Genomic DNA, 16,692 nt, shown 5'->3' on the forward strand with positions numbered 1-16,692 from the left:
TAGGTCTCCCATCCAACAATAAAGCTTACAGCACCTGGTATTCCCAGGCGGTCTCCCATCCAAGTACTAACCAGGCCCGACCCTGCTTAGCTTCCGAGATCAGACGAGTTCGGGCGTTCTCAAGGTGGTATGGCCGTAAGCAAAATCTGCTGCCAAAATTGGGCTATTTGAATGGTTAGAACATTAGGGTAGTAAACCATATAAAGCTTACTAGGTCTCCCATCCAACAATAAAGCTTACAGCACCTGGTATTCCCAGGCGGTCTCCCATCCAAGTACTAACCAGGCCCGACCCTGCTTAGCTTCCGAGATCAGACGAGTTCGGGCGTTCTCAAGGTGGTATGGCCGTAAGCAAAATCTGCTGCCAAAATTGGGCTATTTGAATGGTTAGAACATTAGGGTAGTAAACCATATAAAGCTTACTAGGTCTCCCATCCAACAATAAAGCTTACAGCACCTGGTATTCCCAGGCGGTCTCCCATCCAAGTACTAACCAGGCCCGACCCTGCTTAGCTTCCGAGATCAGACGAGTTCGGGCGTTCTCAAGGTGGTATGGCCGTAAGCAAAATCTGCTGCCAAAATTGGGCTATTTGAATGGTTAGAACATTAGGGTAGTAAACCATATAAAGCTTACTAGGTCTCCCATCCAACAATAAAGCTTACAGCACCTGGTATTCCCAGGCGGTCTCCCATCCAAGTACTAACCAGGCCCGACCCTGCTTAGCTTCCGAGATCAGACGAGTTCGGGCGTTCTCAAGGTGGTATGGCCGTAAGCAAAATCTGCTGCCAAAATTGGGCTTTTTGAATGGTTAGAACATTAGGGTAGTAAACCATATAAAGCTTACTAGGTCTCCCATCCAACAATAAAGCTTACAGCACCTGGTATTCCCAGGCGGTCTCCCATCCAAGTACTAACCAGGCCCGACCCTGCTTAGCTTCCGAGATCAGACGAGTTCGGGCGTTCTCAAGGTGGTATGGCCGTAAGCAAAATCTGCTGCCAAAATTGGGCTATTTGAATGGTTAGAACATTAGGGTAGTAAACCATATAAAGCTTACTAGGTCTCCCATCCAACAATAAAGCTTACAGCACCTGGTATTCCCAGGCGGTCTCCCATCCAAGTACTAACCAGGCCCGACCCTGCTTAGCTTCCGAGATCAGACGAGTTCGGGCGTTCTCAAGGTGGTATGGCCGTAAGCGAAATCTGCTGCCAAAATTGGGCTATTTGAAGAAAAAAAAAAGAGACTCTTTCAGGCTTTCTGAAGAAACTCAGAGACGATTTCAGGCATTTTGAGGGGGAAAAAAGACAATTTAGGATTTTTGAACCATTTCATTGACTCTTTTTTTTTTTTTTTTTAAACAATAAAGCTTACAGCACCTGGTATTCCCAGGCGGTCTCCCATCCAAGTACTAACCAGGCCCGACCCTGCTTAGCTTCCGAGATCAGACGAGTTCGGGCGTTCTCAAGGTGGTATGGCCGTAAGCAAAATCTGCTGCCAAAATTGGGCTATTTGAATGGTTAGAACATTAGGGTAGTAAACCATATAAAGCTTACTAGGTCTCCCATCCAACAATAAAGCTTACAGCACCTGGTATTCCCAGGCGGTCTCCCATCCAAGTACTAACCAGGCCCGACCCTGCTTAGCTTCCGAGATCAGACGAGTTCGGGCGTTCTCAAGGTGGTATGGCCGTAAGCAAAATCTGCTGCCAAAATTGGGCTATTTGAATGGTTAGAACATTAGGGTAGTAAACCATATAAAGCTTACTAGGTCTCCCATCCAACAATAAAGCTTACAGGACCTGGTATTCCCAGGCGGTCTCCCATCCAAGTACTAACCAGGCCCGACCCTGCTTAGCTTCCGAGATCAGACGAGTTCGGGCGTTCTCAAGGTGGTATGGCCGTAAGCAAAATCTGCTGCCAAAATTGGGCTATTTGAATGGTTAGAACATTAGGGTAGTAAACCATATAAAGCTTACTAGGTCTCCCATCCAACAATAAAGCTTACAGCACCTGGTATTCCCAGGCGGTCTCCCATCCAAGTACTAACCAGGCCCGACCCTGCTTAGCTTCCGAGATCAGACGAGTTCGGGCGTTCTCAAGGTGGTATGGCCGTAAGCGAAATCTGCTGCCAAAATTGGGCTATTTGAAGAAAAAAAAAAGAGACTCTTTCAGGCTTTCTGAAGAAACTCAGAGACGATTTCAGGCATTTTGAGGGGGAAAAAAGACAATTTAGGATTTTTGAACCATTTCATTGACTCTTTTTTTTTTTTTTTTTAAACAATAAAGCTTACAGCACCTGGTATTCCCAGGCGGTCTCCCATCCAAGTACTAACCAGGCCCGACCCTGCTTAGCTTCCGAGATCAGACGAGTTCGGGCGTTCTCAAGGTGGTATGGCCGTAAGCAAAATCTGCTGCCAAAATTGGGCTATTTGAATGGTTAGAACATTAGGGTAGTAAACCATATAAAGCTTACTAGGTCTCCCATCCAACAATAAAGCTTACAGCACCTGGTGTTCCCAGGCGGTCTCCCATCCAAGTACTAACCAGGCCCGACCCTGCTTAGCTTCCGAGATCAGACGAGTTCGGGCGTTCTCAAGGTGGTATGGCCGTAAGCAAAATCTGCTGCCAAAATTGGGCTATTTGAATGGTTAGAACATTAGGGTAGTAAACCATATAAAGCTTACTAGGTCTCCCATCCAACAATAAAGCTTACAGCACCTGGTATTCCCAGGCGGTCTCCCATCCAAGTACTAACCAGGCCCGACCCTGCTTAGCTTCCGAGATCAGACGAGTTCGGGCGTTCTCAAGGTGGTATGGCCGTAAGCAAAATCTGCTGCCAAAATTGGGCTATTTGAATGGTTAGAACATTAGGGTAGTAAACCATATAAAGCTTACTAGGTCTCCCATCCAACAATAAAGCTTACAGCACCTGGTATTCCCAGGCGGTCTCCCATCCAAGTACTAACCAGGCCCGACCCTGCTTAGCTTCCGAGATCAGACGAGTTCGGGCGTTCTCAAGGTGGTATGGCCGTAAGCGAAATCTGCTGCCAAAATTGGGCTATTTGAAGAAAAAAAAAAGAGACTCTTTCAGGCTTTCTGAAGAAACTCAGAGACGATTTCAGGCATTTTGAGGGGGAAAAAAGACAATTTAGGATTTTTGAACAATTTCATTGACTCTTTTTTTTTTTTTTTTTTTTTTTAAACAATAAAGCTTACAGCACCTGGTATTCCCAGGCGGTCTCCCATCCAAGTACTAACCAGGCCCGACCCTGCTTAGCTTCCGAGATCAGACGAGTTCGGGCGTTCTCAAGGTGGTATGGCCGTAAGCAAAATCTGCTGCCAAAATTGGGCTTTTTGAATGGTTAGAACATTAGGGTAGTAAACCATATAAAGCTTACTAGGTCTCCCATCCAACAATAAAGCTTACAGCACCTGGTATTCCCAGGCGGTCTCCCATCCAAGTACTAACCAGGCCCGACCCTGCTTAGCTTCCGAGATCAGACGAGTTCGGGCGTTCTCAAGGTGGTATGGCCGTAAGCCAAATCTGCTGCCAAAATTGGGCTATTTGAATGGTTAGAACATTAGGGTAGTAAACCATATAAAGCTTACTAGGTCTCCCATCCAACAATAAAGCTTACAGCACCTGGTATTCCCAGGCGGTCTCCCATCCAAGTACTAACCAGGCCCGACCCTGCTTAGCTTCCGAGATCAGACGAGTTCGGGCGTTCTCAAGGTGGTATGGCCGTAAGCGAAATCTGCTGCCAAAATTGGGCTATTTGAAGAAAAAAAAAAGAGACTCTTTCAGGCTTTCTGAAGAAACTCAGAGACGATTTCAGGCATTTTGAGGGGGAAAAAAGACAATTTAGGATTTTTGAACCATTTCATTGACTCTTTTTTTTTTTTTTTTTTAAACAATAAAGCTTACAGCACCTGGTATTCCCAGGCGGTCTCCCATCCAAGTACTAACCAGGCCCGACCCTGCTTAGCTTCCGAGATCAGACGAGTTCGGGCGTTCTCAAGGTGGTATGGCCGTAAGCAAAATCTGCTGCCAAAATTGGGCTATTTGAATGGTTAGAACATTAGGGTAGTAAACCATATAAAGCTTACTAGGTCTCCCATCCAACAATAAAGCTTACAGCACCTGGTATTCCCAGGCGGTCTCCCATCCAAGTACTAACCAGGCCCGACCCTGCTTAGCTTCCGAGATCAGACGAGTTCGGGCGTTCTCAAGGTGGTATGGCCGTAAGCAAAATCTGCTGCCAAAATTGGGCTATTTGAATGGTTAGAACATTAGGGTAGTAAACCATATAAAGCTTACTAGGTCTCCCATCCAACAATAAAGCTTACAGCACCTGGTATTCCCAGGCGGTCTCCCATCCAAGTACTAACCAGGCCCGACCCTGCTTAGCTTCCGAGATCAGACGAGTTCGGGCGTTCTCAAGGTGGTATGGCCGTAAGCAAAATCTGCTGCCAAAATTGGGCTATTTGAATGGTTAGAACATTAGGGTAGTAAACCATATAAAGCTTACTAGGTCTCCCATCCAACAATAAAGCTTACAGCACCTGGTATTCCCAGGCGGTCTCCCATCCAAGTACTAACCAGGCCCGACCCTGCTTAGCTTCCGAGATCAGACGAGTTCGGGCGTTCTCAAGGTGGTATGGCCGTAAGCGAAATCTGCTGCCAAAATTGGGCTATTTGAAGAAAAAAAAAAGAGACTCTTTCAGGCTTTCTGAAGAAACTCAGAGACGATTTCAGGCATTTTGAGGGGGAAAAAAGACAATTTAGGATTTTTGAACAATTTCATTGACTCTTTTTTTTTTTTTTTTTTTTTTAAACAATAAAGCTTACAGCACCTGGTATTCCCAGGCGGTCTCCCATCCAAGTACTAACCAGGCCCGACCCTGCTTAGCTTCCGAGATCAGACGAGTTCGGGCGTTCTCAAGGTGGTATGGCCGTAAGCAAAATCTGCTGCCAAAATTGGGCTTTTTGAATGGTTAGAACATTAGGGTAGTAAACCATATAAAGCTTACTAGGTCTCCCATCCAACAATAAAGCTTACAGCACCTGGTATTCCCAGGCGGTCTCCCATCCAAGTACTAACCAGGCCCGACCCTGCTTAGCTTCCGAGATCAGACGAGTTCGGGCGTTCTCAAGGTGGTATGGCCGTAAGCCAAATCTGCTGCCAAAATTGGGCTATTTGAATGGTTAGAACATTAGGGTAGTAAACCATATAAAGCTTACTAGGTCTCCCATCCAACAATAAAGCTTACAGCACCTGGTATTCCCAGGCGGTCTCCCATCCAAGTACTAACCAGGCCCGACCCTGCTTAGCTTCCGAGATCAGACGAGTTCGGGCGTTCTCAAGGTGGTATGGCCGTAAGCGAAATCTGCTGCCAAAATTGGGCTATTTGAAGAAAAAAAAAAGAGACTCTTTCAGGCTTTCTGAAGAAACTCAGAGACGATTTCAGGCATTTTGAGGGGGAAAAAAGACAATTTAGGATTTTTGAACCATTTCATTGACTCTTTTTTTTTTTTTTTTTTAAACAATAAAGCTTACAGCACCTGGTATTCCCAGGCGGTCTCCCATCCAAGTACTAACCAGGCCCGACCCTGCTTAGCTTCCGAGATCAGACGAGTTCGGGCGTTCTCAAGGTGGTATGGCCGTAAGCAAAATCTGCTGCCAAAATTGGGCTATTTGAATGGTTAGAACATTAGGGTAGTAAACCATATAAAGCTTACTAGGTCTCCCATCCAACAATAAAGCTTACAGCACCTGGTATTCCCAGGCGGTCTCCCATCCAAGTACTAACCAGGCCCGACCCTGCTTAGCTTCCGAGATCAGACGAGTTCGGGCGTTCTCAAGGTGGTATGGCCGTAAGCAAAATCTGCTGCCAAAATTGGGCTATTTGAATGGTTAGAACATTAGGGTAGTAAACCATATAAAGCTTACTAGGTCTCCCATCCAACAATAAAGCTTACAGCACCTGGTATTCCCAGGCGGTCTCCCATCCAAGTACTAACCAGGCCCGACCCTGCTTAGCTTCCGAGATCAGACGAGTTCGGGCGTTCTCAAGGTGGTATGGCCGTAAGCAAAATCTGCTGCCAAAATTGGGCTATTTGAATGGTTAGAACATTAGGGTAGTAAACCATATAAAGCTTACTAGGTCTCCCATCCAACAATAAAGCTTACAGCACCTGGTATTCCCAGGCGGTCTCCCATCCAAGTACTAACCAGGCCCGACCCTGCTTAGCTTCCGAGATCAGACGAGTTCGGGCGTTCTCAAGGTGGTATGGCCGTAAGCAAAATCTGCTGCCAAAATTGGGCTATTTGAATGGTTAGAACATTAGGGTAGTAAACCATATAAAGCTTACCAGGTCTCCCATCCAACAATAAAGCTTACAGCACCTGGTATTCCCAGGCGGTCTCCCATCCAAGTACTAACCAGGCCCGACCCTGCTTAGCTTCCGAGATCAGACGAGTTCGGGCGTTCTCAAGGTGGTATGGCCGTAAGCGAAATCTGCTGCCAAAATTGGGCTATTTGAATGGTTAGAACATTAGGGTAGTAAACCATATAAAGCTTACTAGGTCTCCCATCCAACAATAAAGCTTACAGCACCTGGTATTCCCAGGCGGTCTCCCATCCAAGTACTAACCAGGCCCGACCCTGCTTAGCTTCCGAGATCAGACGAGTTCGGGCGTTCTCAAGGTGGTATGGCCGTAAGCAAAATCTGCTGCCAAAATTGGGCTTTTTGAATGGTTAGAACATTAGGGTAGTAAACCATATAAAGCTTACTAGGTCTCCCATCCAACAATAAAGCTTACAGCACCTGGTATTCCCAGGCGGTCTCCCATCCAAGTACTAACCAGGCCCGACCCTGCTTAGCTTCCGAGATCAGACGAGTTCGGGCGTTCTCAAGGTGGTATGGCCGTAAGCCAAATCTGCTGCCAAAATTGGGCTATTTGAATGGTTAGAACATTAGGGTAGTAAACCATATAAAGCTTACTAGGTCTCCCATCCAACAATAAAGCTTACAGCACCTGGTATTCCCAGGCGGTCTCCCATCCAAGTACTAACCAGGCCCGACCCTGCTTAGCTTCCGAGATCAGACGAGTTCGGGCGTTCTCAAGGTGGTATGGCCGTAAGCGAAATCTGCTGCCAAAATTGGGCTATTTGAAGAAAAAAAAAAGAGACTCTTTCAGGCTTTCTGAAGAAACTCAGAGACGATTTCAGGCATTTTGAGGGGGAAAAAAGACAATTTAGGATTTTTGAACCATTTCATTGACTCTTTTTTTTTTTTTTTTTTTAAACAATAAAGCTTACAGCACCTGGTATTCCCAGGCGGTCTCCCATCCAAGTACTAACCAGGCCCGACCCTGCTTAGCTTCCGAGATCAGACGAGTTCGGGCGTTCTCAAGGTGGTATGGCCGTAAGCAAAATCTGCTGCCAAAATTGGGCTATTTGAATGGTTAGAACATTAGGGTAGTAAACCATATAAAGCTTACTAGGTCTCCCATCCAACAATAAAGCTTACAGCACCTGGTATTCCCAGGCGGTCTCCCATCCAAGTACTAACCAGGCCCGACCCTGCTTAGCTTCCGAGATCAGACGAGTTCGGGCGTTCTCAAGGTGGTATGGCCGTAAGCAAAATCTGCTGCCAAAATTGGGCTATTTGAATGGTTAGAACATTAGGGTAGTAAACCATATAAAGCTTACTAGGTCTCCCATCCAACAATAAAGCTTACAGCACCTGGTATTCCCAGGCGGTCTCCCATCCAAGTACTAACCAGGCCCGACCCTGCTTAGCTTCCGAGATCAGACGAGTTCGGGCGTTCTCAAGGTGGTATGGCCGTAAGCAAAATCTGCTGCCAAAATTGGGCTATTTGAATGGTTAGAACATTAGGGTAGTAAACCATATAAAGCTTACTAGGTCTCCCATCCAACAATAAAGCTTACAGCACCTGGTATTCCCAGGCGGTCTCCCATCCAAGTACTAACCAGGCCCGACCCTGCTTAGCTTCCGAGATCAGACGAGTTCGGGCGTTCTCAAGGTGGTATGGCCGTAAGCAAAATCTGCTGCCAAAATTGGGCTATTTGAATGGTTAGAACATTAGGGTAGTAAACCATATAAAGCTTACCAGGTCTCCCATCCAACAATAAAGCTTACAGCACCTGGTATTCCCAGGCGGTCTCCCATCCAAGTACTAACCAGGCCCGACCCTGCTTAGCTTCCGAGATCAGACGAGTTCGGGCGTTCTCAAGGTGGTATGGCCGTAAGCGAAATCTGCTGCCAAAATTGGGCTATTTGAATGGTTAGAACATTAGGGTAGTAAACCATATAAAGCTTACTAGGTCTCCCATCCAACAATAAAGCTTACAGCACCTGGTATTCCCAGGCGGTCTCCCATCCAAGTACTAACCAGGCCCGACCCTGCTTAGCTTCCGAGATCAGACGAGTTCGGGCGTTCTCAAGGTGGTATGGCCGTAAGCCAAATCTGCTGCCAAAATTGGGCTATTTGAATGGTTAGAACATTAGGGTAGTAAACCATATAAAGCTTACTAGGTCTCCCATCCAACAATAAAGCTTACAGCACCTGGTATTCCCAGGCGGTCTCCCATCCAAGTACTAACCAGGCCCGACCCTGCTTAGCTTCCGAGATCAGACGAGTTCGGGCGTTCTCAAGGTGGTATGGCCGTAAGCGAAATCTGCTGCCAAAATTGGGCTATTTGAAGAAAAAAAAAAGAGACTCTTTCAGGCTTTCTGAAGAAACTCAGAGACGATTTCAGGCATTTTGAGGGGGAAAAAAGACAATTTAGGATTTTTGAACCATTTCATTGACTCTTTTTTTTTTTTTTTTTTAAACAATAAAGCTTACAGCACCTGGTATTCCCAGGCGGTCTCCCATCCAAGTACTAACCAGGCCCGACCCTGCTTAGCTTCCGAGATCAGACGAGTTCGGGCGTTCTCAAGGTGGTATGGCCGTAAGCAAAATCTGCTGCCAAAATTGGGCTATTTGAATGGTTAGAACATTAGGGTAGTAAACCATATAAAGCTTACTAGGTCTCCCATCCAACAATAAAGCTTACAGCACCTGGTATTCCCAGGCGGTCTCCCATCCAAGTACTAACCAGGCCCGACCCTGCTTAGCTTCCGAGATCAGACGAGTTCGGGCGTTCTCAAGGTGGTATGGCCGTAAGCAAAATCTGCTGCCAAAATTGGGCTATTTGAATGGTTAGAACATTAGGGTAGTAAACCATATAAAGCTTACTAGGTCTCCCATCCAACAATAAAGCTTACAGCACCTGGTATTCCCAGGCGGTCTCCCATCCAAGTACTAACCAGGCCCGACCCTGCTTAGCTTCCGAGATCAGACGAGTTCGGGCGTTCTCAAGGTGGTATGGCCGTAAGCAAAATCTGCTGCCAAAATTGGGCTATTTAAATGGTTAGAACATTAGGGTAGTAAACCATATAAAGCTTACTAGGTCTCCCATCCAACAATAAAGCTTACAGCACCTGGTATTCCCAGGCGGTCTCCCATCCAAGTACTAACCAGGCCCGACCCTGCTTAGCTTCCGAGATCAGACGAGTTCGGGCGTTCTCAAGGTGGTATGGCCGTAAGCAAAATCTGCTGCCAAAATTGGGCTATTTGAATGGTTAGAACATTAGGGTAGTAAACCATATAAAGCTTACTAGGTCTCCCATCCAACAATAAAGCTTACAGCACCTGGTATTCCCAGGCGGTCTCCCATCCAAGTACTAACCAGGCCCGACCCTGCTTAGCTTCCGAGATCAGACGAGTTCGGGCGTTCTCAAGGTGGTATGGCCGTAAGCAAAATCTGCTGCCAAAATTGGGCTATTTGAATGGTTAGAACATTAGGGTAGTAAACCATATAAAGCTTACTAGGTCTCCCATCCAACAATAAAGCTTACAGCACCTGGTATTCCCAGGCGGTCTCCCATCCAAGTACTAACCAGGCCCGACCCTGCTTAGCTTCCGAGATCAGACGAGTTCGGGCGTTCTCAAGGTGGTATGGCCGTAAGCAAAATCTGCTGCCAAAATTGGGCTATTTGAATGGTTAGAACATTAGGGTAGTAAACCATATAAAGCTTACTAGGTCTCCCATCCAACAATAAAGCTTACAGCACCTGGTATTCCCAGGCGGTCTCCCATCCAAGTACTAACCAGGCCCGACCCTGCTTAGCTTCCGAGATCAGACGAGTTCGGGCGTTCTCAAGGTGGTATGGCCGTAAGCAAAATCTGCTGCCAAAATTGGGCTTTTTGAATGGTTAGAACATTAGGGTAGTAAACCATATAAAGCTTACTAGGTCTCCCATCCAACAATAAAGCTTACAGCACCTGGTATTCCCAGGCGGTCTCCCATCCAAGTACTAACCAGGCCCGACCCTGCTTAGCTTCCGAGATCAGACGAGTTCGGGCGTTCTCAAGGTGGTATGGCCGTAAGCAAAATCTGCTGCCAAAATTGGGCTATTTGAATGGTTAGAACATTAGGGTAGTAAACCATATAAAGCTTACTAGGTCTCCCATCCAACAATAAAGCTTACAGCACCTGGTATTCCCAGGCGGTCTCCCATCCAAGTACTAACCAGGCCCGACCCTGCTTAGCTTCCGAGATCAGACGAGTTCGGGCGTTCTCAAGGTGGTATGGCCGTAAGCGAAATCTGCTGCCAAAATTGGGCTATTTGAAGAAAAAAAAAAGAGACTCTTTCAGGCTTTCTGAAGAAACTCAGAGACGATTTCAGGCATTTTGAGGGGGAAAAAAGACAATTTAGGATTTTTGAACCATTTCATTGACTCTTTTTTTTTTTTTTTTTAAACAATAAAGCTTACAGCACCTGGTATTCCCAGGCGGTCTCCCATCCAAGTACTAACCAGGCCCGACCCTGCTTAGCTTCCGAGATCAGACGAGTTCGGGCGTTCTCAAGGTGGTATGGCCGTAAGCAAAATCTGCTGCCAAAATTGGGCTTTTTGAATGGTTAGAACATTAGGGTAGTAAACCATATAAAGCTTACTAGGTCTCCCATCCAACAATAAAGCTTACAGCACCTGGTATTCCCAGGCGGTCTCCCATCCAAGTACTAACCAGGCCCGACCCTGCTTAGCTTCCGAGATCAGACGAGTTCGGGCGTTCTCAAGGTGGTATGGCCGTAAGCCAAATCTGCTGCCAAAATTGGGCTATTTGAATGGTTAGAACATTAGGGTAGTAAACCATATAAAGCTTACTAGGTCTCCCATCCAACAATAAAGCTTACAGCACCTGGTATTCCCAGGCGGTCTCCCATCCAAGTACTAACCAGGCCCGACCCTGCTTAGCTTCCGAGATCAGACGAGTTCGGGCGTTCTCAAGGTGGTATGGCCGTAAGCGAAATCTGCTGCCAAAATTGGGCTATTTGAAGAAAAAAAAAAGAGACTCTTTCAGGCTTTCTGAAGAAACTCAGAGACGATTTCAGGCATTTTGAGGGGGAAAAAAGACAATTTAGGATTTTTGAACCATTTCATTGACTCTTTTTTTTTTTTTTTTTTAAACAATAAAGCTTACAGCACCTGGTATTCCCAGGCGGTCTCCCATCCAAGTACTAACCAGGCCCGACCCTGCTTAGCTTCCGAGATCAGACGAGTTCGGGCGTTCTCAAGGTGGTATGGCCGTAAGCAAAATCTGCTGCCAAAATTGGGCTATTTGAATGGTTAGAACATTAGGGTAGTAAACCATATAAAGCTTACTAGGTCTCCCATCCAACAATAAAGCTTACAGCACCTGGTATTCCCAGGCGGTCTCCCATCCAAGTACTAACCAGGCCCGACCCTGCTTAGCTTCCGAGATCAGACGAGTTCGGGCGTTCTCAAGGTGGTATGGCCGTAAGCAAAATCTGCTGCCAAAATTGGGCTATTTGAATGGTTAGAACATTAGGGTAGTAAACCATATAAAGCTTACTAGGTCTCCCATCCAACAATAAAGCTTACAGCACCTGGTATTCCCAGGCGGTCTCCCATCCAAGTACTAACCAGGCCCGACCCTGCTTAGCTTCCGAGATCAGACGAGTTCGGGCGTTCTCAAGGTGGTATGGCCGTAAGCAAAATCTGCTGCCAAAATTGGGCTATTTGAATGGTTAGAACATTAGGGTAGTAAACCATATAAAGCTTACTAGGTCTCCCATCCAACAATAAAGCTTACAGCACCTGGTATTCCCAGGCGGTCTCCCATCCAAGTACTAACCAGGCCCGACCCTGCTTAGCTTCCGAGATCAGACGAGTTCGGGCGTTCTCAAGGTGGTATGGCCGTAAGCGAAATCTGCTGCCAAAATTGGGCTATTTGAAGAAAAAAAAAAGAGACTCTTTCAGGCTTTCTGAAGAAACTCAGAGACGATTTCAGGCATTTTGAGGGGGAAAAAAGACAATTTAGGATTTTTGAACAATTTCATTGACTCTTTTTTTTTTTTTTTTTTTTTAAACAATAAAGCTTACAGCACCTGGTATTCCCAGGCGGTCTCCCATCCAAGTACTAACCAGGCCCGACCCTGCTTAGCTTCCGAGATCAGACGAGTTCGGGCGTTCTCAAGGTGGTATGGCCGTAAGCAAAATCTGCTGCCAAAATTGGGCTTTTTGAATGGTTAGAACATTAGGGTAGTAAACCATATAAAGCTTACTAGGTCTCCCATCCAACAATAAAGCTTACAGCACCTGGTATTCCCAGGCGGTCTCCCATCCAAGTACTAACCAGGCCCGACCCTGCTTAGCTTCCGAGATCAGACGAGTTCGGGCGTTCTCAAGGTGGTATGGCCGTAAGCCAAATCTGCTGCCAAAATTGGGCTATTTGAATGGTTAGAACATTAGGGTAGTAAACCATATAAAGCTTACTAGGTCTCCCATCCAACAATAAAGCTTACAGCACCTGGTATTCCCAGGCGGTCTCCCATCCAAGTACTAACCAGGCCCGACCCTGCTTAGCTTCCGAGATCAGACGAGTTCGGGCGTTCTCAAGGTGGTATGGCCGTAAGCGAAATCTGCTGCCAAAATTGGGCTATTTGAAGAAAAAAAAAAGAGACTCTTTCAGGCTTTCTGAAGAAACTCAGAGACGATTTCAGGCATTTTGAGGGGGAAAAAAGACAATTTAGGATTTTTGAACCATTTCATTGACTCTTTTTTTTTTTTTTTTTTTAAACAATAAAGCTTACAGCACCTGGTATTCCCAGGCGGTCTCCCATCCAAGTACTAACCAGGCCCGACCCTGCTTAGCTTCCGAGATCAGACGAGTTCGGGCGTTCTCAAGGTGGTATGGCCGTAAGCAAAATCTGCTGCCAAAATTGGGCTATTTGAATGGTTAGAACATTAGGGTAGTAAACCATATAAAGCTTACTAGGTCTCCCATCCAACAATAAAGCTTACAGCACCTGGTATTCCCAGGCGGTCTCCCATCCAAGTACTAACCAGGCCCGACCCTGCTTAGCTTCCGAGATCAGACGAGTTCGGGCGTTCTCAAGGTGGTATGGCCGTAAGCAAAATCTGCTGCCAAAATTGGGCTATTTGAATGGTTAGAACATTAGGGTAGTAAACCATATAAAGCTTACTAGGTCTCCCATCCAACAATAAAGCTTACAGCACCTGGTATTCCCAGGCGGTCTCCCATCCAAGTACTAACCAGGCCCGACCCTGCTTAGCTTCCGAGATCAGACGAGTTCGGGCGTTCTCAAGGTGGTATGGCCGTAAGCAAAATCTGCTGCCAAAATTGGGCTATTTGAATGGTTAGAACATTAGGGTAGTAAACCATATAAAGCTTACTAGGTCTCCCATCCAACAATAAAGCTTACAGCACCTGGTATTCCCAGGCGGTCTCCCATCCAAGTACTAACCAGGCCCGACCCTGCTTAGCTTCCGAGATCAGACGAGTTCGGGCGTTCTCAAGGTGGTATGGCCGTAAGCAAAATCTGCTGCCAAAATTGGGCTATTTGAATGGTTAGAACATTAGGGTAGTAAACCATATAAAGCTTACCAGGTCTCCCATCCAACAATAAAGCTTACAGCACCTGGTATTCCCAGGCGGTCTCCCATCCAAGTACTAACCAGGCCCGACCCTGCTTAGCTTCCGAGATCAGACGAGTTCGGGCGTTCTCAAGGTGGTATGGCCGTAAGCGAAATCTGCTGCCAAAATTGGGCTATTTGAATGGTTAGAACATTAGGGTAGTAAACCATATAAAGCTTACTAGGTCTCCCATCCAACAATAAAGCTTACAGCACCTGGTATTCCCAGGCGGTCTCCCATCCAAGTACTAACCAGGCCCGACCCTGCTTAGCTTCCGAGATCAGACGAGTTCGGGCGTTCTCAAGGTGGTATGGCCGTAAGCAAAATCTGCTGCCAAAATTGGGCTTTTTGAATGGTTAGAACATTAGGGTAGTAAACCATATAAAGCTTACTAGGTCTCCCATCCAACAATAAAGCTTACAGCACCTGGTATTCCCAGGCGGTCTCCCATCCAAGTACTAACCAGGCCCGACCCTGCTTAGCTTCCGAGATCAGACGAGTTCGGGCGTTCTCAAGGTGGTATGGCCGTAAGCCAAATCTGCTGCCAAAATTGGGCTATTTGAATGGTTAGAACATTAGGGTAGTAAACCATATAAAGCTTACTAGGTCTCCCATCCAACAATAAAGCTTACAGCACCTGGTATTCCCAGGCGGTCTCCCATCCAAGTACTAACCAGGCCCGACCCTGCTTAGCTTCCGAGATCAGACGAGTTCGGGCGTTCTCAAGGTGGTATGGCCGTAAGCGAAATCTGCTGCCAAAATTGGGCTATTTGAAGAAAAAAAAAAGAGACTCTTTCAGGCTTTCTGAAGAAACTCAGAGACGATTTCAGGCATTTTGAGGGGGAAAAAAGACAATTTAGGATTTTTGAACCATTTCATTGACTCTTTTTTTTTTTTTTTTTTTAAACAATAAAGCTTACAGCACCTGGTATTCCCAGGCGGTCTCCCATCCAAGTACTAACCAGGCCCGACCCTGCTTAGCTTCCGAGATCAGACGAGTTCGGGCGTTCTCAAGGTGGTATGGCCGTAAGCAAAATCTGCTGCCAAAATTGGGCTATTTGAATGGTTAGAACATTAGGGTAGTAAACCATATAAAGCTTACTAGGTCTCCCATCCAACAATAAAGCTTACAGCACCTGGTATTCCCAGGCGGTCTCCCATCCAAGTACTAACCAGGCCCGACCCTGCTTAGCTTCCGAGATCAGACGAGTTCGGGCGTTCTCAAGGTGGTATGGCCGTAAGCAAAATCTGCTGCCAAAATTGGGCTATTTGAATGGTTAGAACATTAGGGTAGTAAACCATATAAAGCTTACTAGGTCTCCCATCCAACAATAAAGCTTACAGCACCTGGTATTCCCAGGCGGTCTCCCATCCAAGTACTAACCAGGCCCGACCCTGCTTAGCTTCCGAGATCAGACGAGTTCGGGCGTTCTCAAGGTGGTATGGCCGTAAGCAAAATCTGCTGCCAAAATTGGGCTATTTGAATGGTTAGAACATTAGGGTAGTAAACCATATAAAGCTTACTAGGTCTCCCATCCAACAATAAAGCTTACAGCACCTGGTATTCCCAGGCGGTCTCCCATCCAAGTACTAACCAGGCCCGACCCTGCTTAGCTTCCGAGATCAGACGAGTTCGGGCGTTCTCAAGGTGGTATGGCCGTAAGCAAAATCTGCTGCCAAAATTGGGCTATTTGAATGGTTAGAACATTAGGGTAGTAAACCATATAAAGCTTACCAGGTCTCCCATCCAACAATAAAGCTTACAGCACCTGGTATTCCCAGGCGGTCTCCCATCCAAGTACTAACCAGGCCCGACCCTGCTTAGCTTCCGAGATCAGACGAGTTCGGGCGTTCTCAAGGTGGTATGGCCGTAAGCGAAATCTGCTGCCAAAATTGGGCTATTTGAATGGTTAGAACATTAGGGTAGTAAACCATATAAAGCTTACTAGGTCTCCCATCCAACAATAAAGCTTACAGCACCTGGTATTCCCAGGCGGTCTCCCATCCAAGTACTAACCAGGCCCGACCCTGCTTAGCTTCCGAGATCAGACGAGTTCGGGCGTTCTCAAGGTGGTATGGCCGTAAGCCAAATCTGCTGCCAAAATTGGGCTATTTGAATGGTTAGAACATTAGGGTAGTAAACCATATAAAGCTTACTAGGTCTCCCATCCAACAATAAAGCTTACAGCACCTGGTATTCCCAGGCGGTCTCCCATCCAAGTACTAACCAGGCCCGACCCTGCTTAGCTTCCGAGATCAGACGAGTTCGGGCGTTCTCAAGGTGGTATGGCCGTAAGCGAAATCTGCTGCCAAAATTGGGCTATTTGAAGAAAAAAAAAAGAGACTCTTTCAGGCTTTCTGAAGAAACTCAGAGACGATTTCAGGCATTTTGAGGGGGAAAAAAGACAATTTAGGATTTTTGAACCATTTCATTGACTCTTTTTTTTTTTTTTTTTTAAACAATAAAGCTTACAGCACCTGGTATTCCCAGGCGGTCTCCCATCCAAGTACTAACCAGGCCCGACCCTGCTTAGCTTCCGAGATCAGACGAGTTCGGGCGTTCTCAAGGTGGTATGGCCGTAAGCAAAATCTGCTGCCAAAATTGGGCTATTTGAATGGTTAGAACATTAGGGTAGTAAACCATATAAAGCTTACTA

At 46.4% G+C, this 16,692-nt stretch overlaps 74 non-coding genes across 74 annotated transcripts; all 74 read right to left on the reverse strand.

The window, feature by feature from the left end:
- Positions 1 to 22: 22 nt before the first annotated feature.
- LOC148963303 (5S ribosomal RNA) lies at positions 23 to 141 on the reverse strand. The gene has a single exon (XR_016151532.1). It is a non-coding gene; the product is annotated as a 5S ribosomal RNA (ribosomal RNA).
- Positions 142 to 233: 92 nt separating this feature from the next.
- On the reverse strand, positions 234 to 352 carry LOC148963304 (5S ribosomal RNA). The gene has a single exon (XR_016151533.1). It is a non-coding gene; the product is annotated as a 5S ribosomal RNA (ribosomal RNA).
- Positions 353 to 444: 92 nt separating this feature from the next.
- Positions 445 to 563, reverse strand: LOC148963305 (5S ribosomal RNA). The gene has a single exon (XR_016151534.1). It is a non-coding gene; the product is annotated as a 5S ribosomal RNA (ribosomal RNA).
- Positions 564 to 655: 92 nt separating this feature from the next.
- Positions 656 to 774, reverse strand: LOC148963306 (5S ribosomal RNA). Its single transcript, XR_016151535.1, has one exon. It is a non-coding gene; the product is annotated as a 5S ribosomal RNA (ribosomal RNA).
- A 92-nt stretch (positions 775 to 866) lies between these two features.
- LOC148963307 (5S ribosomal RNA) lies at positions 867 to 985 on the reverse strand. Its single transcript, XR_016151536.1, has one exon. It is a non-coding gene; the product is annotated as a 5S ribosomal RNA (ribosomal RNA).
- A 92-nt stretch (positions 986 to 1,077) lies between these two features.
- LOC148963308 (5S ribosomal RNA) lies at positions 1,078 to 1,196 on the reverse strand. The gene has a single exon (XR_016151538.1). It is a non-coding gene; the product is annotated as a 5S ribosomal RNA (ribosomal RNA).
- A 167-nt stretch (positions 1,197 to 1,363) lies between these two features.
- Positions 1,364 to 1,482, reverse strand: LOC148963309 (5S ribosomal RNA). The gene has a single exon (XR_016151539.1). It is a non-coding gene; the product is annotated as a 5S ribosomal RNA (ribosomal RNA).
- A 92-nt stretch (positions 1,483 to 1,574) lies between these two features.
- LOC148963310 (5S ribosomal RNA) lies at positions 1,575 to 1,693 on the reverse strand. Its single transcript, XR_016151540.1, has one exon. It is a non-coding gene; the product is annotated as a 5S ribosomal RNA (ribosomal RNA).
- Positions 1,694 to 1,785: 92 nt separating this feature from the next.
- Positions 1,786 to 1,904, reverse strand: LOC148963311 (5S ribosomal RNA). The gene has a single exon (XR_016153412.1). It is a non-coding gene; the product is annotated as a 5S ribosomal RNA (ribosomal RNA).
- Positions 1,905 to 1,996: 92 nt separating this feature from the next.
- On the reverse strand, positions 1,997 to 2,115 carry LOC148963312 (5S ribosomal RNA). Its single transcript, XR_016151541.1, has one exon. It is a non-coding gene; the product is annotated as a 5S ribosomal RNA (ribosomal RNA).
- A 167-nt stretch (positions 2,116 to 2,282) lies between these two features.
- On the reverse strand, positions 2,283 to 2,401 carry LOC148963313 (5S ribosomal RNA). The gene has a single exon (XR_016151542.1). It is a non-coding gene; the product is annotated as a 5S ribosomal RNA (ribosomal RNA).
- Positions 2,402 to 2,493: 92 nt separating this feature from the next.
- Positions 2,494 to 2,612, reverse strand: LOC148963314 (5S ribosomal RNA). Its single transcript, XR_016153162.1, has one exon. It is a non-coding gene; the product is annotated as a 5S ribosomal RNA (ribosomal RNA).
- A 92-nt stretch (positions 2,613 to 2,704) lies between these two features.
- On the reverse strand, positions 2,705 to 2,823 carry LOC148963315 (5S ribosomal RNA). Its single transcript, XR_016151543.1, has one exon. It is a non-coding gene; the product is annotated as a 5S ribosomal RNA (ribosomal RNA).
- A 92-nt stretch (positions 2,824 to 2,915) lies between these two features.
- Positions 2,916 to 3,034, reverse strand: LOC148963316 (5S ribosomal RNA). The gene has a single exon (XR_016151544.1). It is a non-coding gene; the product is annotated as a 5S ribosomal RNA (ribosomal RNA).
- A 173-nt stretch (positions 3,035 to 3,207) lies between these two features.
- LOC148963317 (5S ribosomal RNA) lies at positions 3,208 to 3,326 on the reverse strand. The gene has a single exon (XR_016151545.1). It is a non-coding gene; the product is annotated as a 5S ribosomal RNA (ribosomal RNA).
- A 92-nt stretch (positions 3,327 to 3,418) lies between these two features.
- On the reverse strand, positions 3,419 to 3,537 carry LOC148963318 (5S ribosomal RNA). The gene has a single exon (XR_016151546.1). It is a non-coding gene; the product is annotated as a 5S ribosomal RNA (ribosomal RNA).
- A 92-nt stretch (positions 3,538 to 3,629) lies between these two features.
- LOC148963319 (5S ribosomal RNA) lies at positions 3,630 to 3,748 on the reverse strand. The gene has a single exon (XR_016151547.1). It is a non-coding gene; the product is annotated as a 5S ribosomal RNA (ribosomal RNA).
- A 168-nt stretch (positions 3,749 to 3,916) lies between these two features.
- LOC148963320 (5S ribosomal RNA) lies at positions 3,917 to 4,035 on the reverse strand. Its single transcript, XR_016151549.1, has one exon. It is a non-coding gene; the product is annotated as a 5S ribosomal RNA (ribosomal RNA).
- Positions 4,036 to 4,127: 92 nt separating this feature from the next.
- On the reverse strand, positions 4,128 to 4,246 carry LOC148963321 (5S ribosomal RNA). The gene has a single exon (XR_016151550.1). It is a non-coding gene; the product is annotated as a 5S ribosomal RNA (ribosomal RNA).
- Positions 4,247 to 4,338: 92 nt separating this feature from the next.
- LOC148963322 (5S ribosomal RNA) lies at positions 4,339 to 4,457 on the reverse strand. The gene has a single exon (XR_016151551.1). It is a non-coding gene; the product is annotated as a 5S ribosomal RNA (ribosomal RNA).
- Positions 4,458 to 4,549: 92 nt separating this feature from the next.
- On the reverse strand, positions 4,550 to 4,668 carry LOC148963323 (5S ribosomal RNA). The gene has a single exon (XR_016151552.1). It is a non-coding gene; the product is annotated as a 5S ribosomal RNA (ribosomal RNA).
- Positions 4,669 to 4,840: 172 nt separating this feature from the next.
- Positions 4,841 to 4,959, reverse strand: LOC148963324 (5S ribosomal RNA). The gene has a single exon (XR_016151553.1). It is a non-coding gene; the product is annotated as a 5S ribosomal RNA (ribosomal RNA).
- Positions 4,960 to 5,051: 92 nt separating this feature from the next.
- Positions 5,052 to 5,170, reverse strand: LOC148963325 (5S ribosomal RNA). Its single transcript, XR_016151554.1, has one exon. It is a non-coding gene; the product is annotated as a 5S ribosomal RNA (ribosomal RNA).
- A 92-nt stretch (positions 5,171 to 5,262) lies between these two features.
- Positions 5,263 to 5,381, reverse strand: LOC148963326 (5S ribosomal RNA). Its single transcript, XR_016151555.1, has one exon. It is a non-coding gene; the product is annotated as a 5S ribosomal RNA (ribosomal RNA).
- Positions 5,382 to 5,549: 168 nt separating this feature from the next.
- Positions 5,550 to 5,668, reverse strand: LOC148963327 (5S ribosomal RNA). Its single transcript, XR_016151556.1, has one exon. It is a non-coding gene; the product is annotated as a 5S ribosomal RNA (ribosomal RNA).
- A 92-nt stretch (positions 5,669 to 5,760) lies between these two features.
- LOC148963328 (5S ribosomal RNA) lies at positions 5,761 to 5,879 on the reverse strand. The gene has a single exon (XR_016151557.1). It is a non-coding gene; the product is annotated as a 5S ribosomal RNA (ribosomal RNA).
- A 92-nt stretch (positions 5,880 to 5,971) lies between these two features.
- On the reverse strand, positions 5,972 to 6,090 carry LOC148963329 (5S ribosomal RNA). Its single transcript, XR_016151558.1, has one exon. It is a non-coding gene; the product is annotated as a 5S ribosomal RNA (ribosomal RNA).
- Positions 6,091 to 6,182: 92 nt separating this feature from the next.
- LOC148963330 (5S ribosomal RNA) lies at positions 6,183 to 6,301 on the reverse strand. The gene has a single exon (XR_016151560.1). It is a non-coding gene; the product is annotated as a 5S ribosomal RNA (ribosomal RNA).
- Positions 6,302 to 6,393: 92 nt separating this feature from the next.
- On the reverse strand, positions 6,394 to 6,512 carry LOC148963331 (5S ribosomal RNA). Its single transcript, XR_016151561.1, has one exon. It is a non-coding gene; the product is annotated as a 5S ribosomal RNA (ribosomal RNA).
- Positions 6,513 to 6,604: 92 nt separating this feature from the next.
- Positions 6,605 to 6,723, reverse strand: LOC148963332 (5S ribosomal RNA). The gene has a single exon (XR_016151562.1). It is a non-coding gene; the product is annotated as a 5S ribosomal RNA (ribosomal RNA).
- Positions 6,724 to 6,815: 92 nt separating this feature from the next.
- LOC148963333 (5S ribosomal RNA) lies at positions 6,816 to 6,934 on the reverse strand. The gene has a single exon (XR_016151563.1). It is a non-coding gene; the product is annotated as a 5S ribosomal RNA (ribosomal RNA).
- Positions 6,935 to 7,026: 92 nt separating this feature from the next.
- Positions 7,027 to 7,145, reverse strand: LOC148963334 (5S ribosomal RNA). Its single transcript, XR_016151564.1, has one exon. It is a non-coding gene; the product is annotated as a 5S ribosomal RNA (ribosomal RNA).
- Positions 7,146 to 7,314: 169 nt separating this feature from the next.
- LOC148963335 (5S ribosomal RNA) lies at positions 7,315 to 7,433 on the reverse strand. The gene has a single exon (XR_016151565.1). It is a non-coding gene; the product is annotated as a 5S ribosomal RNA (ribosomal RNA).
- Positions 7,434 to 7,525: 92 nt separating this feature from the next.
- Positions 7,526 to 7,644, reverse strand: LOC148963336 (5S ribosomal RNA). Its single transcript, XR_016151566.1, has one exon. It is a non-coding gene; the product is annotated as a 5S ribosomal RNA (ribosomal RNA).
- Positions 7,645 to 7,736: 92 nt separating this feature from the next.
- Positions 7,737 to 7,855, reverse strand: LOC148963337 (5S ribosomal RNA). The gene has a single exon (XR_016151567.1). It is a non-coding gene; the product is annotated as a 5S ribosomal RNA (ribosomal RNA).
- Positions 7,856 to 7,947: 92 nt separating this feature from the next.
- Positions 7,948 to 8,066, reverse strand: LOC148963338 (5S ribosomal RNA). Its single transcript, XR_016151568.1, has one exon. It is a non-coding gene; the product is annotated as a 5S ribosomal RNA (ribosomal RNA).
- Positions 8,067 to 8,158: 92 nt separating this feature from the next.
- LOC148963339 (5S ribosomal RNA) lies at positions 8,159 to 8,277 on the reverse strand. Its single transcript, XR_016151569.1, has one exon. It is a non-coding gene; the product is annotated as a 5S ribosomal RNA (ribosomal RNA).
- Positions 8,278 to 8,369: 92 nt separating this feature from the next.
- LOC148963340 (5S ribosomal RNA) lies at positions 8,370 to 8,488 on the reverse strand. Its single transcript, XR_016151571.1, has one exon. It is a non-coding gene; the product is annotated as a 5S ribosomal RNA (ribosomal RNA).
- Positions 8,489 to 8,580: 92 nt separating this feature from the next.
- On the reverse strand, positions 8,581 to 8,699 carry LOC148963341 (5S ribosomal RNA). Its single transcript, XR_016151572.1, has one exon. It is a non-coding gene; the product is annotated as a 5S ribosomal RNA (ribosomal RNA).
- Positions 8,700 to 8,867: 168 nt separating this feature from the next.
- On the reverse strand, positions 8,868 to 8,986 carry LOC148963342 (5S ribosomal RNA). Its single transcript, XR_016151573.1, has one exon. It is a non-coding gene; the product is annotated as a 5S ribosomal RNA (ribosomal RNA).
- A 92-nt stretch (positions 8,987 to 9,078) lies between these two features.
- Positions 9,079 to 9,197, reverse strand: LOC148963343 (5S ribosomal RNA). Its single transcript, XR_016151574.1, has one exon. It is a non-coding gene; the product is annotated as a 5S ribosomal RNA (ribosomal RNA).
- Positions 9,198 to 9,289: 92 nt separating this feature from the next.
- On the reverse strand, positions 9,290 to 9,408 carry LOC148963344 (5S ribosomal RNA). The gene has a single exon (XR_016151575.1). It is a non-coding gene; the product is annotated as a 5S ribosomal RNA (ribosomal RNA).
- A 92-nt stretch (positions 9,409 to 9,500) lies between these two features.
- LOC148963345 (5S ribosomal RNA) lies at positions 9,501 to 9,619 on the reverse strand. Its single transcript, XR_016151576.1, has one exon. It is a non-coding gene; the product is annotated as a 5S ribosomal RNA (ribosomal RNA).
- Positions 9,620 to 9,711: 92 nt separating this feature from the next.
- On the reverse strand, positions 9,712 to 9,830 carry LOC148963346 (5S ribosomal RNA). The gene has a single exon (XR_016151577.1). It is a non-coding gene; the product is annotated as a 5S ribosomal RNA (ribosomal RNA).
- Positions 9,831 to 9,922: 92 nt separating this feature from the next.
- Positions 9,923 to 10,041, reverse strand: LOC148963347 (5S ribosomal RNA). Its single transcript, XR_016151578.1, has one exon. It is a non-coding gene; the product is annotated as a 5S ribosomal RNA (ribosomal RNA).
- A 92-nt stretch (positions 10,042 to 10,133) lies between these two features.
- On the reverse strand, positions 10,134 to 10,252 carry LOC148963348 (5S ribosomal RNA). The gene has a single exon (XR_016151579.1). It is a non-coding gene; the product is annotated as a 5S ribosomal RNA (ribosomal RNA).
- A 92-nt stretch (positions 10,253 to 10,344) lies between these two features.
- On the reverse strand, positions 10,345 to 10,463 carry LOC148963349 (5S ribosomal RNA). The gene has a single exon (XR_016151580.1). It is a non-coding gene; the product is annotated as a 5S ribosomal RNA (ribosomal RNA).
- Positions 10,464 to 10,555: 92 nt separating this feature from the next.
- Positions 10,556 to 10,674, reverse strand: LOC148963350 (5S ribosomal RNA). The gene has a single exon (XR_016151582.1). It is a non-coding gene; the product is annotated as a 5S ribosomal RNA (ribosomal RNA).
- A 167-nt stretch (positions 10,675 to 10,841) lies between these two features.
- Positions 10,842 to 10,960, reverse strand: LOC148963351 (5S ribosomal RNA). Its single transcript, XR_016151583.1, has one exon. It is a non-coding gene; the product is annotated as a 5S ribosomal RNA (ribosomal RNA).
- A 92-nt stretch (positions 10,961 to 11,052) lies between these two features.
- On the reverse strand, positions 11,053 to 11,171 carry LOC148963352 (5S ribosomal RNA). Its single transcript, XR_016151584.1, has one exon. It is a non-coding gene; the product is annotated as a 5S ribosomal RNA (ribosomal RNA).
- A 92-nt stretch (positions 11,172 to 11,263) lies between these two features.
- On the reverse strand, positions 11,264 to 11,382 carry LOC148963353 (5S ribosomal RNA). The gene has a single exon (XR_016151585.1). It is a non-coding gene; the product is annotated as a 5S ribosomal RNA (ribosomal RNA).
- Positions 11,383 to 11,550: 168 nt separating this feature from the next.
- LOC148963354 (5S ribosomal RNA) lies at positions 11,551 to 11,669 on the reverse strand. Its single transcript, XR_016151586.1, has one exon. It is a non-coding gene; the product is annotated as a 5S ribosomal RNA (ribosomal RNA).
- Positions 11,670 to 11,761: 92 nt separating this feature from the next.
- On the reverse strand, positions 11,762 to 11,880 carry LOC148963355 (5S ribosomal RNA). Its single transcript, XR_016151587.1, has one exon. It is a non-coding gene; the product is annotated as a 5S ribosomal RNA (ribosomal RNA).
- Positions 11,881 to 11,972: 92 nt separating this feature from the next.
- On the reverse strand, positions 11,973 to 12,091 carry LOC148963356 (5S ribosomal RNA). The gene has a single exon (XR_016151588.1). It is a non-coding gene; the product is annotated as a 5S ribosomal RNA (ribosomal RNA).
- Positions 12,092 to 12,183: 92 nt separating this feature from the next.
- On the reverse strand, positions 12,184 to 12,302 carry LOC148963357 (5S ribosomal RNA). Its single transcript, XR_016151589.1, has one exon. It is a non-coding gene; the product is annotated as a 5S ribosomal RNA (ribosomal RNA).
- Positions 12,303 to 12,473: 171 nt separating this feature from the next.
- LOC148963358 (5S ribosomal RNA) lies at positions 12,474 to 12,592 on the reverse strand. Its single transcript, XR_016151590.1, has one exon. It is a non-coding gene; the product is annotated as a 5S ribosomal RNA (ribosomal RNA).
- Positions 12,593 to 12,684: 92 nt separating this feature from the next.
- On the reverse strand, positions 12,685 to 12,803 carry LOC148963359 (5S ribosomal RNA). The gene has a single exon (XR_016151591.1). It is a non-coding gene; the product is annotated as a 5S ribosomal RNA (ribosomal RNA).
- A 92-nt stretch (positions 12,804 to 12,895) lies between these two features.
- Positions 12,896 to 13,014, reverse strand: LOC148963360 (5S ribosomal RNA). The gene has a single exon (XR_016151593.1). It is a non-coding gene; the product is annotated as a 5S ribosomal RNA (ribosomal RNA).
- Positions 13,015 to 13,183: 169 nt separating this feature from the next.
- Positions 13,184 to 13,302, reverse strand: LOC148963361 (5S ribosomal RNA). Its single transcript, XR_016151594.1, has one exon. It is a non-coding gene; the product is annotated as a 5S ribosomal RNA (ribosomal RNA).
- Positions 13,303 to 13,394: 92 nt separating this feature from the next.
- On the reverse strand, positions 13,395 to 13,513 carry LOC148963362 (5S ribosomal RNA). The gene has a single exon (XR_016151595.1). It is a non-coding gene; the product is annotated as a 5S ribosomal RNA (ribosomal RNA).
- A 92-nt stretch (positions 13,514 to 13,605) lies between these two features.
- Positions 13,606 to 13,724, reverse strand: LOC148963363 (5S ribosomal RNA). The gene has a single exon (XR_016151596.1). It is a non-coding gene; the product is annotated as a 5S ribosomal RNA (ribosomal RNA).
- Positions 13,725 to 13,816: 92 nt separating this feature from the next.
- On the reverse strand, positions 13,817 to 13,935 carry LOC148963364 (5S ribosomal RNA). Its single transcript, XR_016151597.1, has one exon. It is a non-coding gene; the product is annotated as a 5S ribosomal RNA (ribosomal RNA).
- Positions 13,936 to 14,027: 92 nt separating this feature from the next.
- LOC148963365 (5S ribosomal RNA) lies at positions 14,028 to 14,146 on the reverse strand. The gene has a single exon (XR_016151598.1). It is a non-coding gene; the product is annotated as a 5S ribosomal RNA (ribosomal RNA).
- A 92-nt stretch (positions 14,147 to 14,238) lies between these two features.
- LOC148963366 (5S ribosomal RNA) lies at positions 14,239 to 14,357 on the reverse strand. The gene has a single exon (XR_016151599.1). It is a non-coding gene; the product is annotated as a 5S ribosomal RNA (ribosomal RNA).
- A 92-nt stretch (positions 14,358 to 14,449) lies between these two features.
- LOC148963367 (5S ribosomal RNA) lies at positions 14,450 to 14,568 on the reverse strand. Its single transcript, XR_016151600.1, has one exon. It is a non-coding gene; the product is annotated as a 5S ribosomal RNA (ribosomal RNA).
- Positions 14,569 to 14,660: 92 nt separating this feature from the next.
- Positions 14,661 to 14,779, reverse strand: LOC148963368 (5S ribosomal RNA). The gene has a single exon (XR_016151601.1). It is a non-coding gene; the product is annotated as a 5S ribosomal RNA (ribosomal RNA).
- A 169-nt stretch (positions 14,780 to 14,948) lies between these two features.
- LOC148963369 (5S ribosomal RNA) lies at positions 14,949 to 15,067 on the reverse strand. The gene has a single exon (XR_016151602.1). It is a non-coding gene; the product is annotated as a 5S ribosomal RNA (ribosomal RNA).
- Positions 15,068 to 15,159: 92 nt separating this feature from the next.
- On the reverse strand, positions 15,160 to 15,278 carry LOC148963370 (5S ribosomal RNA). Its single transcript, XR_016151604.1, has one exon. It is a non-coding gene; the product is annotated as a 5S ribosomal RNA (ribosomal RNA).
- A 92-nt stretch (positions 15,279 to 15,370) lies between these two features.
- LOC148963371 (5S ribosomal RNA) lies at positions 15,371 to 15,489 on the reverse strand. The gene has a single exon (XR_016151605.1). It is a non-coding gene; the product is annotated as a 5S ribosomal RNA (ribosomal RNA).
- Positions 15,490 to 15,581: 92 nt separating this feature from the next.
- On the reverse strand, positions 15,582 to 15,700 carry LOC148963372 (5S ribosomal RNA). The gene has a single exon (XR_016151606.1). It is a non-coding gene; the product is annotated as a 5S ribosomal RNA (ribosomal RNA).
- Positions 15,701 to 15,792: 92 nt separating this feature from the next.
- Positions 15,793 to 15,911, reverse strand: LOC148963373 (5S ribosomal RNA). Its single transcript, XR_016151607.1, has one exon. It is a non-coding gene; the product is annotated as a 5S ribosomal RNA (ribosomal RNA).
- A 92-nt stretch (positions 15,912 to 16,003) lies between these two features.
- On the reverse strand, positions 16,004 to 16,122 carry LOC148963374 (5S ribosomal RNA). The gene has a single exon (XR_016151608.1). It is a non-coding gene; the product is annotated as a 5S ribosomal RNA (ribosomal RNA).
- Positions 16,123 to 16,214: 92 nt separating this feature from the next.
- LOC148963375 (5S ribosomal RNA) lies at positions 16,215 to 16,333 on the reverse strand. The gene has a single exon (XR_016151609.1). It is a non-coding gene; the product is annotated as a 5S ribosomal RNA (ribosomal RNA).
- Positions 16,334 to 16,501: 168 nt separating this feature from the next.
- LOC148963376 (5S ribosomal RNA) lies at positions 16,502 to 16,620 on the reverse strand. Its single transcript, XR_016151610.1, has one exon. It is a non-coding gene; the product is annotated as a 5S ribosomal RNA (ribosomal RNA).
- Between the last annotated feature and the right edge of the window lie 72 nt (positions 16,621 to 16,692).

Source organism: Pimephales promelas, assembly GCF_988280905.1.
Source record: "Pimephales promelas chromosome 3 unlocalized genomic scaffold, fPimPro1.hap1.1 SUPER_3_unloc_1, whole genome shotgun sequence".
NCBI lineage: Eukaryota > Metazoa > Chordata > Actinopteri > Cypriniformes > Leuciscidae > Pimephales > Pimephales promelas.